Here is a 16,985-nt window from a genome sequence, read left to right on the forward strand (position 1 = left end):
TGCCAAAACCATTGCCAAAATGGGAATAATCTGGCTCCAAACAGCTAGGTGTAGGATGGCAAATAGGAACCAAAAGACAGGTGAGGGTACTGCCTTGCAATTTAAGAAATATATGAACGATGGAGCATTTACAGTTTCATTTTAAGTTCCATTTATAATTATGCACATTTTTTATTTACAATGTTTTAAATTGTGTCCCCTTCTGCCTGTATTTGAGAGATTCTGAATGATATAATAAATCTTTAACAGTACAACAGCAGGCCATTGGGAGGCACTCGGACCCTTCCGACAGCTTCAGATATCATGCACAAAGTGTGTTTTTTTTTGTATCTCATTTTGTCCATGTGCAGTTACATGTGTCTGCATGGGTGCATGTCCTAATGTGTGTTTCCATGACTACTGCTATGAATTGAAGGTCCCCTGGACCGATTAGACAGCAAAGCCCCTCAACCTCGGTTATGTAACACACACCATCCCGGTCTGTGGGTGTGGGGGAGTGGATCGCCTCACCACCTGTATGTGGTGGGTTGTTTCAGCTGTTGGGCGATGTCTGCGTCACTGGCTCCCCCTCGTCACACCGCAGACCATCTGCCCAAGCTGGTGCCGACGGTCCGAGCCAAAGCATGCTACATCGGCCCGGTCTGTGCCACACTGTGCCGAGCTGCTCCAGGTGGTGCCAGGCCCTGAACCCCTGCTGCTGACGTTATTTAGTTGGTGATAGAGGGAGTCCCACAGAACAAGGCTTTAAAATCAGATACATCTTTCAGCTTTAGATTTTTCCTAATATATCCAGCTGCTTTTTTTTGGTTGACTAGCTTTTTCAAGCCGTCAGTCTTGTTGTTGGGGCCAGTTCTGTATCACTTTTTCTATCCTAAAAGTTACCAACACCACAGGACACACTGCATTTGTTCCCCAACAACCTGTTTATATATAGCTAGCAAAAAAGCTACTGCTTGCCTGGGTAAACCAAGATACATCATAATCCCATTTTGAACTATAAACCCCAATATAAGTGCTGTGATAATGGCAGGACAAAACAACCTGTAGGTAGGCACTGATGGAGAGTATATTTCTAGGGCTTTTATTAGGAAAGGTAAGAGTTAGAGCTGTAATATGTTGCGCTTTATTTTATAAACTTCATAAGTATAGATGCAACTAGAGCACCATTCTCTTCCTTTGTGCCCCTAATTGAGCCTTTATTTTCGCAGAAGATGGGGACCCGTAGGCAGGCAGAATAGCTAATAAGGAGCCAATCTAAATGCTGATGGTGTCATTATTTGTCAGCCATTACATTTTGTAATTACCATGCGCCTCATAGTGATAAATTAACAAGCAAATAATCTTTTGTATACATAGATTGACACATAAAAGTTTGGTCTTTATTCTTCTAAGTTCCGTTATGGTTTATATCATTGCTCCTGTAAACTATTAATTCAATCTGCTTATCACAAATAAAAGGATATAGAAAAGGGTGATCTCGTTTAAATTGTTTACCCAAAATGCTGCTGTATGTCAAGGATTTCAGAAGCCCGGGTATTTAATCTGTTATTATGTGTACACTTCCTTTTTCCGAGGTAAACAAATACCTATTTCATTGACATCAAATTTTGTTGAATACAATTTCATTAATATTTCCTGTATTGTTGAAGAACTTTGTGTGTGTGTGAGTGTTACACAATGACACAATGGAGACACAATGGAAAGTAGTAATCTAACAAAAGAGCAATTACTGGAGGAACGAAAGGGAGATATAGTGTCAGGGAGCAAAAGTGAGAAGCATGCTGTGTATACATGTGGTGAATTCACGCTACCATGAAAGTGTGTCCACCATGAGAATTGGGTGAAAGGTGAGTACACTGTTCCACCTAGGGTCTCAATGGGAACCAGATGACTGACACACACACACACACACACACACACACACACACACACACACACACACACACACACACACACACACACACACACTTTTTATGTGTGTGTGTGTGTGCATGTGTCTGTAGTGACCTCCCTCCAATTATAAGAAATGCCTTCCCTCTAAATGCATTTTCCCCACCATGAGAGGGAAGTTTCATCATCAGGGTCGATGGATCTATGATGCAGGTGGAAGCTGCAGAGCCTCCTGGTGGTCAACCGTGACAATGCATTAAATGAGAAACTACACTGCCCGGCCAAAAAAAAGGTCACAAGCCTGTGGGGGCAGTGCTATGATCTGGGGTTGCTGCAGTTGGTCTGGTCTAGGTTCAGCAACGTTATGTGCCCAAAGAATGAGGTCAGCTGACTACCTGAATATACTGAATGACCAGGTTATTCCATCAATGGATTTTTTGTTCCCTGATGGCACGGGCATGTTCCAAGATGACAATGCCAGGATCCATCGGGCTCAAATTGTGAAAGAGTGGTTCAGGGAGCATGAGACATCATTTTCACACATGGATTGGACCCCACAGAGTCCAGACCTGAACCTTATTGAGAATCTTTGGGATGTGCTGGAGAAGACTTTGCGCAGTGGTCCGAATCTCCCGTCATCAACACAAGATCTTGGCGACAAATGAATGCAAGACAGAAATAAATGTTGTGACATTGCAGAAGCTTGTGGAAACGATGCCACAGGGAATGTGTGCCGTAATCAAAGCTAAAGGCGGTCCAACGAATATTAGAGTGTGTGACCTTTCTTTTGACCGGGCAATGTATAATCAATTAATTGTTCCTTCTTTTCAGTCTCATCATGTGTATTTTGAGTAAAGGGTCAGCCCTTTTGTTGATGTTTGAACCACAAATTGGATGTTTGAGATCTCAACTCTTTTGGAACAACAAGAACAACTTGCAGCAAAGCTAATAAAGCAGTAATCAAATTCCAATTACGGGCAGCCTCACTTTGAGGAGCAATTTAGCAGCAGTAATTAAAATGGATTAAAGCAGATGCAAAACTAATTGTTCATGTTAACTGGAGTTACATTGATTGTGCTCTTTGTTAACCACCTAAAAACTACTTTTTAACCCAAAACACAAACAGGGCAGTTTTTTTTCTTCTTATACTAATAGAAAAGGTAAAAGCTGTTTTTGGGATAATTCTCTCTAAAGTCTATTTGAGTTCTTCTTTGACATTTTCCAATATGTCTAAGGAAATGTTGATAATAAGAAATATATTGGCTCTTTAGCTGCGGAATGCTTCACTTTTTTTTTTTACCAGCTGGGTAGTGAACAGTCAAGCTTTAGGAGCTTCCTCCATAAAAATGGTTCCCCACTTCTTCTGGATACAAAATCGATGAAAGTGGGGTTAGCATGAAATAATAAACAACATAAAGATGAATTGTATTGATGACTCAGATTTTGACTGATTTGGTGATTTTTTTTGGTCTCGTTGACTTAACTGGTGTGTTTCCAGTATCAGAGATAAAATGATTCAAAATCAGACATTATTGTTGTTTTCTTCTGGTTTGTTCCATACAAGAAGCCCAGAGGACCATGTTGAAGGGACACTCAAGGCCATCTTTTAAATTCCAAGACATGTTAAACCCTTGTTTTATTTTTTCAATTCAACACAATTTGTATAGCTGCTGTCTGAGCCCACTTCAGATTTGACAAACATGTTTGTGTGTTGTTCTGTCTTACACAGAGAGCAAGGGGAAAGACACCTTTTGAATCATTAATGGGTTTTATCAAAAATACCATCATTTGTCTCTGTGTGTTTGGTTATGTGTGTGTGTGTGTGTGTGTGTGTGTGTGTGTGTGTGACAGCAGGTCATTTTGGAGTTTAACTGTCACATCTGTGTTGCTCTCCGTCTCGCTGTGAGGACGTCACTCTTAATGTCTCGCTGAGGCTCCGTTTGCCCTGAAACATTTTCAGCAGCACCTGATCCCAACCAACTGTCAATCAAACAAGCCTCCTGCAGCCCTGTGAGGTCCCTAGATGGACAGGAGTGTGTGTGCATGTGTGCACAAGCAAAACAAACACTGTTTGCATTCACTCCCTGTGCACATACAGCAGGGGAATATTAAATCCCATAAACCTTGAAATATCCTCCACTTCTGCCAGGGTTTTATTTATTCATCTTTAATAGAAATAAAACATATTATGTGTATTAACAGCTTGTCAACTTGATTTAATAAAGACATTTGTTACAACTTGGGTCTCATTTTAGGAATAATTTTTGAAAAAGCTATGATAAGATTACACTTATAAATGTTATTGCTGAGATTTGCAACACAATTAATTTGACAGTGAAAATGTAATGGGTAAACCAAACCTAAGCAGCTTCTTTTTATTGTTATAATAAAACATTGAATTCCCTCTCAGTCAAGGGTGTTATGCAGCATGGCATTTTTAATTTTATTGTTAGGATAAAATCAATAATAAAACTTTTTTTTTAAAACCTAGTAGTGCCAGTGTGTAAAATGTACAACCAGAACGTTCTGTCTATTACTACTACTGTGCGTACATCAAATCACAGATTGACCTTCACTATGCACAACAAAAAGAGATGTATACAACTGGAATGCACTGAGTGATGAGTCTGATGGTAGGAAGATTGCATAATGTGTGTGACTGACTGTTGATTCGCATAAAGGGACAAACACTGTGTCAGTCTGTTATAAAACACTTTGCTGTAGAAAGATTAATAAATGAACCTTATATCTTGTACCCTGAACAATATTGCATGCTAATAACAGGGAAACACAGGCCTGTCACAATATGTTTAAACATGAATTGGTTATTATAATTTAGTTTTTACATTATAAGTTAGTGGAGACTGTATTTTAACCTCTCTCGCTAGGTTTACGGTAATAGGCACTTTGAATGCCAACATTAAAAACCACCGAAGAAGAAGATTGCATGCAGGCATGCAGGGCGGACGGCTCACCTTACGCTCTGATGATGAACGTCGTGTTGTCGCTGGTGCTGCTGTAGCTGAACTGAGCCAGGCCCTTGTTTTGCTTGTCTTGTTGTTATCTTCATGAAGGTCCTTTGAATACTCCTTTTTTTATTGTTGTCTGAACTGGTTTTGCCCATGTTTTCCTTTAGTGATTTGTGGTTGTTATGGGAGTTTTCCTTTCCGTCATGTGAGCTGATATCTAAATTGGTTACCAAAATGTGTTCTATGGTTCTTTTTTATTGAAGAATCTAAAGCTGATCTTCTAATCGCTTTGACTTTATATATAAATGTATATATATAATAAATGTATTATTGTCTCACTGTTACTCTGCTGATTTCCCTAACCTGCTCCTCAGTGGTATTCTCCATTATAGACTTAGATTTGTGTTTATTCATGTGTTTATTATTGATTAACTTTCAATATATCAACATAATTGCTGCTTTCTGACATGTAATTATTCAATTTTATCTCTTCAAATATTACAACAATATAACAGTTTCAATTCCTTGAGTTCCGGGTCTCTAACAACCGTAAATATTCTGGCTTTCTTTGTTCGGTTGCATCTCTTTTTGTGTGGAACTGGTGTTTATATAGGCCCCTTAGTTTCAGTAAAGAAGTGCATTTGACAGACTCTCACACACAGCTCTAGTGTGCGTGTGTGTCTGTGTGTGACGATGAAGCGGGCAGTGAAATGTCAGCAGCAGCATACTGATGAGAGAATCAGGCGGGCTGATCTAATTGTCTCCAGGCTGCTGCTAAAGTGGACTCTGTGGACTCTGACACAGAAATGCGTTATGGGATCTGGATCATGATTGCAGTGCAAGGCTCATACACCAATATCTGGCTGAAGAATTGCACACTAAAGTCATTTGCAGGGGTTTGCAAACTGTTGTGTTGATCACTGTCTCTCCGATGCAGAGTCCTGGGATTGTCGCTCTTTTAAAATTACAGCGGGTCATGAATTTTTATTTTCAAACACAGAGCTGTCCTAAAAACTAGACCTGAAAGTTTGGACAGGCGGACCCTTAAGGGGCCGTGTCTCTGAAACATTTTGTTGTTATATATCTCAAGATAAACAACTGTATCGTTCAAGGATATTTGTCATTAATACAGACGGTCTTAATGTTAAATAAACAAATAATATTCTACACACTGAAAATGGATCCATGAAAAGCAACTGGTGACATTCAGCAGGACACATTGAAAATAATTTCATTGCTCTTAAAATGCAACACTATTTAATTCCTGATCATTTGGCTCAGCAGTGGCTGATTGTGTGGGTTATTTCTGGGTTGAGCAGTCATGTGTATTGATGAGTATTACTTATTGCTGTCTATAGCCTCTGCATGCTTGCAGGTGTTTATGCTACCGGCTCCCAGATTGCTGTTTTTCTGCTGAATCACTATTTATTCATTTGCAACCTGTGCCGGGTTTGCTTATACAATATACTTTGCATGTTTAAAGATGTACTTGCACTTTTATGATTCAAAATCTATTATATTTCAAAGAATTTAGCTTGAGAGTTGTTTGTCATGTATTGTACGTAATTATTTGTTTGATCTTTATAATGGTCAATCATTTTTCCTATTGTACTTCAGTGGAAAACATGCAAGTTAGCTGACATTTAAAATCAAACTGGTTCCTAAAGTTTCAGATGTGTACCCGTACTCCCGACGCACAGAGGTACTCATGGTTTAGTTATGTTGTAAGCAAGTTAAAAACTGTTGAAAAAAAGCTACCACATTGAAGGAACAGTTTCTGATTAATGTGTTCACATCACCATTAATTTCTCTGTATTTAAAATGTGCAAATTACAGTACATGATTTGTACCCCCAAAGGCCACATGTGCATGTTATGCTGTTTTTTTGTGTTTTTTATTCCAATCCAAGCATGTAACTTCTGCTCTTTACTCGACTAGAAAGCAAGAGAGAAAATCTAGATTTGAGCTGATTAAAAAACAAAATGTTATTGTATTTCTTTCTTTAATTGCTGTCTTCATAAAAGGCTCCATCTTCCGTTATTGTTTAAACATTTACTATTTGTTGCTCCACTGGGCAGATTGAGTTATTGTAATATTTTTATCATAGCTTTAGGTATTGACCAACGGGCTCAGGAAGAGAACTTTCCCCAGGGAGGCTTCATCTGCAGCTCATTAGGGCTTCAGCTATGTTGGATACATGCACAGAATCAAAGTCATCCATACATACAATCTCATACATTCAATAGTCCCTATACCATCCTCCCATGTGACCACAGATAAATCAATTGTCCGTCTCTGTCACTTTTGCCCCTGAGCCTGCTAACACCGTTGACTTGGTTTGACTCTGAGGCCGCTAACGATATTATGGAGCTCACTTGTGTGCTGCTGCAACAGTAGGAGGGCTCGTTCTGCTTGATTTATCCTCATTAGGTGCACTGTTGCAAAATAATGGCTGAAATTGTTCCATATATACAGTGGGGCAAAAAAGTATTTAGTCAGCCACCAATTGTGCAAGTTCTCCCATTTAAAAAGATGAGAGAGGCCTGTAATTTCTATCATAGGTATACCTCAACTATGAGAGACAGAATGAGAAAAAAAATCCAGGAAATCACATTTTCTGATTTTTAAAGAATTTATTTCAAATGATTGTGGAAAATAAGTATTTGGTCAATAACAAAAGTTCATCTCAATACTTTGTTATATACCCTTTGTTGGCAATGACAGAGGTCAAACGTTTTCTGTAAGTCTTCACAAGGTTTTCACACACTGTTGCTGGTATTTTGGCCCATTCCTCCATGCAGATCTCCTCTAAAGCAGTGATGTTTTGGGGCTGTCGCTGGACAACATGGACTTTCAACTCCCTCCAAAGATTTTCTATGGGGTTGCGATTTGGAGACTGTCTAGGCCACTCCAGGACCTTGAAATGCTTCTTACGAAGCCACTCCTTCGTTGCCCTGGCGGTGTGTTTGGGATCATTGTCATGCTGAAAGACCCAGCCACGCTTCATCTTCAGTGCCATTGCTGATGGAAGGAGGTTTTCACTCAAAATCTCACGATACATGGCCCCATTCATTCTTTCCTTTACACGGATCAGTCGTCCTGGTCCCTTTGCAGAAAAACAGCCCCAAAGCATGATGTTTCCACCCCCATGCTTCACAGTAGGTATGGTGTTCTTTGGATGCAACTCTGCATTCTTTCTCCTCCAAACACGACGAGTTGAGTTTTTACCCAAAAGTTCTATTTTGGTTTCATCTGACCATATGACATTCTCCCAATCCTCTTCTGGATCATCCAAATGCCCTCTAGCAAACTTCAGACGGGCCTGGACATGTACTGGCTTAAGCAGGGGGACACGTCTGGAACTGCAGGATTTAAGTCCCTGGCGGCGTAGTGTGTTACTGATGGTAGCCTCTGTTACTTTGGTCCCAGCTCTCTGCAGGTCATTCACTAGGTCCCCCCGTGTGGTTCTGGGATTTTTGCTCACCATTCTTGTGATCATTTTGACCCCACTGGGTGAGATCTTGCGTGGAGCCCCAGATGGAGGGAGATTAGCAGTGGTCTTGTATGTCTTCCATTTTCTAATAATTGCTCCCACAGTTGATTTCTTCACACCAAGCTGCTTACCTATTGCACATTCAGTTTTCCCAGCCTGGTGCAGGTCTACAATTTTGTCTCTGGTCTCCTTTGACAGCTCTTTGGTCTTGGCCATAGTGGAGTTTGGAGTATGACTGTTTGAGGTTGTGGACAGGTGTCTTTTATACTGATAACGAGTTCAAAAAAGTGCCATTAATACAGGTAACGAGTGGAGGACAGAGGAGCCTCTGAAAGAAGAAGTTACAGGTCTGTGAGAGCCAGAAATCTTGCTTGTTTGTAGGTGACCAAATACTTATTTTACCGAGGAATTTACCAATTAATTCATTAAAAATCCTACAATGTGATTTCCTGGATTTTATTTTCTCATTTTGTCTCTCATAGTTGAAGTGTACCTATGATAAAAATTACAGGCCTCTCTCATCTTTTTAAATGGGAGAACTTGCACAATTGGTGGCTGACAAAATACTTTCTTGCCCCACTGTATATTGAATAATGCCAATATTTGTTGTCAACAACAACTACTATACACAGGAAAATGGGTAAATCCTGAGCAGCTAAGTGGAACACTTTTACATAAAAAAATCTTATCTTAATTCAAGTTTATGTACTGGTTTTTCTGTCTTTTGTAGATCCATCATTCAAATCATAATTTCCAGTGGAAAGCATGCATTCGGAAGTTGAGCAACCTGTTGCTAGCATAACCCTTATAGTCAAAGTGACATCACACATCTGATCTTGGACTTTTGTTTAACAGGCCTGAAGTGACAGGAGTGGAAAAAGAACAATGGAATGTTGAAAAAGACATGCTTAGACGACCACTGAAAAACATTCATTTGAATTCTGTACAACATGTTACAAGCTTTACCACTGCCCTTTTTGCAGTAAATGAGAGCATATCATTTGCTCCAGCAACAGTGCAGGCTTTGCTCTCCAGGCAACTCCCCTGTCGACACGGAAAATACGTTTCTAATATATTTGTATCTGCTGTTCAATGATCGGTGACTCATATGCAGTTTCCAAACAAGCCTATATATATATATATATATATATATATATATATATATATATATATATATATATATATGCATAGGCCTTGCATTATGTTGGCCTTTCAAATTATTTTTGGTCCTGCTCCTGAATGTGTTTTATCCAACATTTTTGTAAAGAGTTTACCAATGTTATTCCTGTATCCTTCTTTAAGATGTTGACAATAAAGCACGTGTTTTTGTCAGATAAAATAATCTTGACGAACGCTGAACATTTTGAGTTTTTGTTGGCACAAAAACCTGTGGATATAAACACTGACATGATGTAATAAAACATTTCTGTAATGCTAAAGGCTTTAAAACACTGCAATATTTTCCACATCCCTGGATTTTCAGTTCAAACTGATTTATTTTGTGAACACAGCTCAAGAAACAATCCAACACCAAGTGGATTAACCCCGCTAAATAAAGTGAAAGTAATGGGGCTAGTGGGATCGCTCCGAGCAGACAGTGAGGACAAACCCTAAGTTTAATTGCGCCATAGGGAGCAGCAAATGGCACGTTATGTGGAACAACACTTTTTTAAACCCAGTTTCAGGAAACATAGGAGCTTCTAGCATCATTTAAAACACTCCCCTTCGTTAGCAATGTGAACATTCTTCTGGACTGGTTGTGTGGTGAGTGTAGTCCAAATTTGGCTTTAGTCTTAAATAGTTAAAGGCTTTACACTTTGTTCTCGGTTCAGCTCATAGAAACATTATAACTGTTGATTGACTTAACTATCACACTTGTGAGCTTGCTCTATAATTGCATGGATCCGGTATTGTGTGTATGTATGTACTCATTTTTTACAACCCTAGTAAGTTTCAAATTCACAATCCATTTCGGATTTGTGATCACATTATCTTTCTTTTCTTTTTTTCTATTTTTTACAAGCACTTATCAAGGTTTGATTACAAAAAAACAAAAACAAAAGTTGACAACTATATTTAGAATTTGGATAAATTGTGTTCAAATAAACTTAAGCAAATTTAAGCAAAGTTTTGAAGGAAAATGTCACCCAGAGCCAGCACGGAGTTCTATGGCACAGTAAAAATATATAAGCCTTTGATTAACACACTCATTATTTGTAATACCAGGTACATTTACACATACAAGACATTTGATTTGGTGACTGGCGGTGCGAACACAAACAAGTATTTTTAAGAAACTATTTAGCATTAAAAATGAGAATGCTCGACAAGTATTTACACCAAATTTAAATATACAAAGAACCTTAAAAGCTAAAAAAACTATAAATTATATGGCAAACTACAGTGGATTGTATTTTAAAGTGGAGGGCTGTGCAGACTACGATGACAGTATAAATATGTAACATTTTTCCAACCCTTATAATAAAACTGGATATAAGGGGGAACAAATGTCATAATTCATAGATTTAGATAAATTGAGTCACTAAAGACAAACAAGGCATGATGACAATCACCAAAGAAATGCTCCTTCTGGAGAGCAAAGAAAAGAAACTGTGATTAGAGTATCAAATGTCTCTGTCCAGGGGTCCTCCTGCATGAAAAGGAAGTCTGCCAACAGTAGCTAAACCAGAGTCATAATATGAATATATTTTAGATGGCGTTTGATATATTTTCAAATTAAACTTTTGACTTGGGAATTATGTGGTGATGCCAAGTGTGAAGAGGCTTAGTGATCCGGCGATACAGCGAGTGTTCCTCTTCTAATGACTGTTTATGGAAGGCTGCCTGTGTGAATGAATGTTAATGCCTTTCTAGAAAAAGCTTTTTGAAGATGCTGTTGCCTCCCTACCAACACAAAAGCTCTCTACCAGCTTGGCTTTTGCCTCACATGTCCACACAAACGCCTGCACATAAATTGAGAGTAAATGGCTGTAACACCGTCACACAATTTCTCATATGTTCAGATAACATGTGGTATATGCATATGGATGGTGGCATGTACATTTAAATACAAAAAGGTGCCTCCCTCCATCGTCACAGATGCTGAGTATTCTTCATACTAAGGTAATTTGCTGTCTCATTTGCCCAGTGAACCACATCTTTCTGTGTATTGTGCTGTTTTTTCCTCCAACTCTAATTAACGTTATTAAGTGTTTTGCCTCTAAATCAGGTCCTGCATGCTCATTGGTTAATAACAGCCCACATCATGGCAAACTTATTTAAATGAGGGGCGATGCAGGTCAAATCTTTGTTAAAGAAAGATCTCAGACTTTAATTTGCTTTTGGTTGCTGTTATGGGGTGAAAAAAATGAAAGTAAAAATCAAACCAAGAATAGGCAAAGCTTCTCGCCTTTGTGCTTTGTTACACTTTGTTACACTTTGTCTAATTGTTTTTTACTGGTTACATAAACTGAAGACATTGGACTGAAGCATATACAGTAAGTCTCTTACCCTGGAAATTACAAGGTCAGTTTCTCAACAATGTGTTTGATTTTGTGTTTTGAAGCACTACTTACTTTTTAAAAACGTTATTTTCTATTATGGTTTTACTGTGGAGGGACATTGAAAGAAAGACCAGAGAAATGATCTTTATCGCTCTTATTTCCTTTACCCTTTCCATGGATATTGATATAACCTTATCAGCAGATTATTTAAGTTGTATCAACCCCAAATTTTTATTCTGCACCAGCAGACTTAAGTGAATTTATGACTTTTAAGTTAACTTAAAAACTGAGGAAATGTGAAAGCAAAAGACTTTAAAGGTGAATTTCAGCAACAAGTACTCACATATTGAGCTGTTGCTTACTTTGTAGATACCTGATAAAACATTCATCAGTTTAAGCAATTCACTCCCAGATTCTGGGGTAACTTTGAAAAAATGGAAGTCTACTGTAGTTGCTGCAACTTGTTTATACATCCAGCTGGTTTCTTCAGCTGCTTTCTTTACTACTCTGAGTGTTTGCATATTTTGTTGTTGTGTTTTTGTTTTGTTTTTTGGGACACCACATTTTCGTCTTGTAAAACAGTACAGGTAGTTGTTTAAAAAGGAAAACAATGTTTTTCTTTTGGAGTCACAAGTCTTGAAAGTTAAAACAAGCTGCTGACTCTCTGCCAGTCAGAGGCCACTTTGCTGAAAAATCCCATTTCTAGGAGCCGAAAAAGCCAATGATTTTCTAGGAAAAAGGGTCCCCTGTAAATGTTCTCTGTTACATCAGAGCATGGACCACACACACACACACACACACACACACACACACACACACACACACACACACACACACACACACACACACACACACACACACACACACACACACACACACACACACACACACACACACACACACAGCCCCAGTGTTCTTACCCTGTTACATCACAGGTTTTAGCCTCTAAGTATCCCCTCCCCTTTATATACATAACTCACTCACATCCATTCACCTGACCTTTGACCCGACATTCTTTCTAACTTTTGCTCAATCCCTCCCTCCTATCCCCAGTTTCTTCCTCACCCTTTCTGTCTATATGCCTTTCCTTCCATTGTTTGCTTTGCTCCTCCCTGACCCTTAGATTCTTACCTTCCGCAAGTTTCTTTTCTCTAGGTTTTGTAAATTTTCTTGCATCTATTCGTCCCTTCACAATCATACCTGCAGCCAAGGAAAAAGATGGCTGCGCATGTAAATGCACTGGCTCGGCTCTTTTACTTTTTCGTAGGGAAATCACATTATTTTTCTCCCTCATTTGTCGCCATACTTTCATTCCCCCGCCTTTCGTGCTTCTCTTTTTTTACTTTCTGTTCCGTCTTAATTTATTTTTTCTACCTCTTTTTTAATAATCATTAGTTTTCTCTTCTCCAACTACGGTAAACTTCCTACCTTCATACATTTTTCTCCTGATTTGTTTTCAAATGCTACTTTCCAAAGTGCTTTCATGTCCTTCTTTCTCCCCTGATTTCACCCCTTACACTACCATCCTTCTTTTTATCTTTTCTCCTCTTCACCTCTCCAAACCTTTTCCCTGTCATTACATCTTTCATCTTTTTGTTCCATCCTTTTCCCCCCTCTATACTGCCCCCCCTCTTTCTGTTCCAGCTTGCTCATTGGATGTTGTCATGGAAACGGCTGCTGGAGAGGGGTTGTTTGCAACTCTTGTCCTGCAGAGGTGATTCTCTGTCATGCATGAGCACGTGTGTGTGAGATGACTTAAGTGCTAAGGCATGTTTGTTCTTGATGAGCGTGTAAAACCTTGTACCGTACTTAGCGTGCGTGTGTGCATATAATGATGCATGCAAAATGGATTATTCGCCATGTGTGTGAAGTAGATGGGATATAATTTGCTCGGTTACCTTGCATTGGAAGTGTGTGCGCCATTCCACACCTCTGTGTGTGTATTTATCTGTCACGTTTGACAGCCATTAGTATTCTGTTGCACTGCTGTGTGTGTGTGTGTGTGTGTGTGTGTGTGTGTGTGTGTGTGTGTGTGTGTGCCTGTGTGTCTGTGTGTGTGCCTGTGTGTCTGTGTGTGTGCCTGTTCTCACATCAATTTCATGCATGTCAACGACTGTGCAGCCTAATGTTGAAGTTCCACCTAATCATACTTTCTGCATGCTTATGAGTATGTATGCCCATGTATTAGCTAAAGGCAAGATGAGCTTACACACACTTATGCTCCCTCTCAACATCAGGGAGCACTCAGCTGGAGGTGTGTGTGTCTGTGTAACCATGCCCTTAGCTGCCAAAGAAGGGCCAGAGGAGGAATGAGGTGTTAATCTGAGAAAAACAAGGATGGATCGAAATGCTAATCTGGCTAAGAATAGACCTAAATAATTAAAGAGCATGACCGCACCGCTCCTGCTCTTCACCGGACTAAAAGCGACATTCAGGGGAAGTAGCCTGCAACAATTCCACAAACATCCTTTATCCTTTAAGTGATAAAACGATCCATGAAGATTGAAAAACAAACTCTTATGCAGCTTTCTAATGCATTTGGAGAACACTTGGGGGTATAGTAAAGTGTTTGACATGTTCAGAGTAACTCTTTATTGTTCCATTGATAGCAGCAGTGAAGAGAAACATAAAACAGAAATGGGATTTAATGTAATAATGCTCTAGATCCGCTTGTTTCCATCTCATTCTTTTGTAACTTGTGTTTTCTGGGAGTATCCTGGTGAGGCAAGGCAGCTATGCGGATTAGATGTTAACAGCCCTTGAGTTTGTATTCTTTTGTAATTACCCCTGGGTCTTCTCCGTCAGACATCCTCAGACAGTCACCAGAGGAATTTGTGTTGAGTGCTGATTTTCCTTTAACCTGCTCCCAATTTGACAGCAAACCATCCCAGTGCGCACAAGAGGTCATCGTCTGATAAAGGTACAAACTTAATTTGCAAAAAAGAGAAATCTAATTTTCTTGTCGCCAAACTGTACAGTCTTTATCAATGGGACAGCCAGCTTGCTAATGGAAAAATAGTTGATTTCAAGCCCAAAGTACAACGAACGTCTAACTCTGGATGTACAATGACTGATTGGCACCGAGCAAAGCAATCCCCGACATCCCATACATCATTCCCACAAGACACTCCAAGGGACACAGCTTGTTAGCCTTCTCCTGATCTAAAAAGCAAAAGCAGACTGGTGGGGCAAACTGCCGTGATCCGTAAAGTATCTTCAGTGTTCCTTCTCCTTAGTTGACTGACTTTGGAGGGTATTTGAAGGAGATGAGAGAAACTAGCGTGAAATGAAATGACTTTGAAGACTCCCAGACTGAGAGGAAATGAGAGTGATGCACACAAATAAGGTACATTTTGTTTTTTATTTCTCTTTCAGAATAGGCAAAATATACTTTGATGCTGAGTGGATTCTCTTGAATGTGAAATCATATATTGCACAAAAAAATCATCTGTTCAGAATTCAAGTGGCGCTTTTGGTTCCGGCAAGCAAGTCTCTTGACCAATCAGAATCCTTATTGCCTGTGCACAGCTACTGGCAGCTATGGGCATGATTTAGGTGTGCACAACGTGACACAAAGAGGTGACTGTTCCTTCAGGACAACCATGCCGGCCCTTAAAAGAGTTTAGCTGAAATACTGCCACTGCATCAATCAAGACAGAACGAGAGCGTATAGCTTCATAAAGAGCAAAGAGCATCTCCGGACTGGCTTCTATTACAGCTGAATCGCCGGATGGTTCACCCAATCACCTGCCAAACGTTTTTGGAGAGTGCCGGCTTTTATCCCAACAGTTCCAAATCTTCTCAGATGGAAGTCAGTTAATGAACATAACATGGTCCATGAAATAAGCTATTGGTTGGGGGGGTTGCATGCTTCATTAACTTGCTTTATTAAGTTCTATACAACTGTGAGCATCTAAATTTAGTTCATGAAAGGGAAAAAAAGACACTTTTAATCCAAGCCTCAGTGGACCCTTTCAACTGCACACCCTTCACCCCTCCTCCTCCTCCTGCTTTCCTCATGTCTTTTTGACTCTGTTGGGAATCGAAGAGCGCTCGGAGTCGATGTTTCACGTCTTGTTTGGTCTCGGAGGTGCAGGCGGCCTTATTACAGTCATCATTGTCATTATACGCAGCAGCGGTGGAGCAGAAGCTGCGGGGGTTTAATTGGCTGCTCCACTACAAGAGGTTAGCCTCATTTGCGGGCCTTGTTATCCAGCCTGTGTTTGTAATGTCAATGAGTTGAAGGTGTAACAAGGTTATGTTAGCAGAATATGCCAGAACGTACTGCACACAACGTGTTTACTGGCAAGCTAATGGATTGGTTGACTCTCAGGCGAATTCAAGACATTTTAACAGAGAAAACATGCCATGAAGTTGGACCCGGAAAATATGTTATAAATTATTAGACCTGTTTAAATGCCTCAAGTGTGCTTCTAGGAAGTCAATGAGGAACTAGCTACAAGTAACTTGAGTTATGCAGTTAGATTACAAATAAGTGAAATTGTAATATGTGAAATTAACTACAATTGCTAATGAAGGTGTTGGTGATAGAAAAGGGTTGAATCCAAATGTGACCTTTCATATATTGTATCAGTTTTTCTACGACCAGCTGCGGGTGAGAAAAGGTTTACATTACATTTGAAGTGATTCTGTGTTTATGTTGTTGGCCAAGTTTATGGTTTGTTATTTTTGCAGCCTGCACAGCGTTCCGATGTTTTTCTAAACTTAAAATGACCCATAATTGATAAATGTAATCTTTTATTCTCAATCTATGTTCAAACTCTTTTCCTGTTTCAATAATAGATCCTGAATATTAAATTGACATGTCATGATTTTCAGTTAATCATTTAATAAGGATGATTGAGATCTTCCTATGATGATGGTTTACGAGTGATAAGTAATATGGACATATATACTGTAAAGATGCGTAATGATGACTGTTCTGGTGCTGTTAAGCAATCTCCTGGAGGACCTTCTGGGTATATAAATGGAGGTTGTGGCTGACTGACTGTGTATGTGTGTGTGTGTGTGTGTGTGTGTGTGTGTGTGTGTGTGTGTGTGTGTGTGTGTGTGTGTGTGTGTGTGTGTGTGTGTGTGTGTGTGTGTGTGTGTGTGTGTGTGTTCTTGTTG

The sequence above is a fragment of the Eleginops maclovinus genome, chromosome 13, assembly GCF_036324505.1.
Source record: "Eleginops maclovinus isolate JMC-PN-2008 ecotype Puerto Natales chromosome 13, JC_Emac_rtc_rv5, whole genome shotgun sequence".
NCBI classification, from domain to species: domain Eukaryota; kingdom Metazoa; phylum Chordata; class Actinopteri; order Perciformes; family Eleginopidae; genus Eleginops; species Eleginops maclovinus.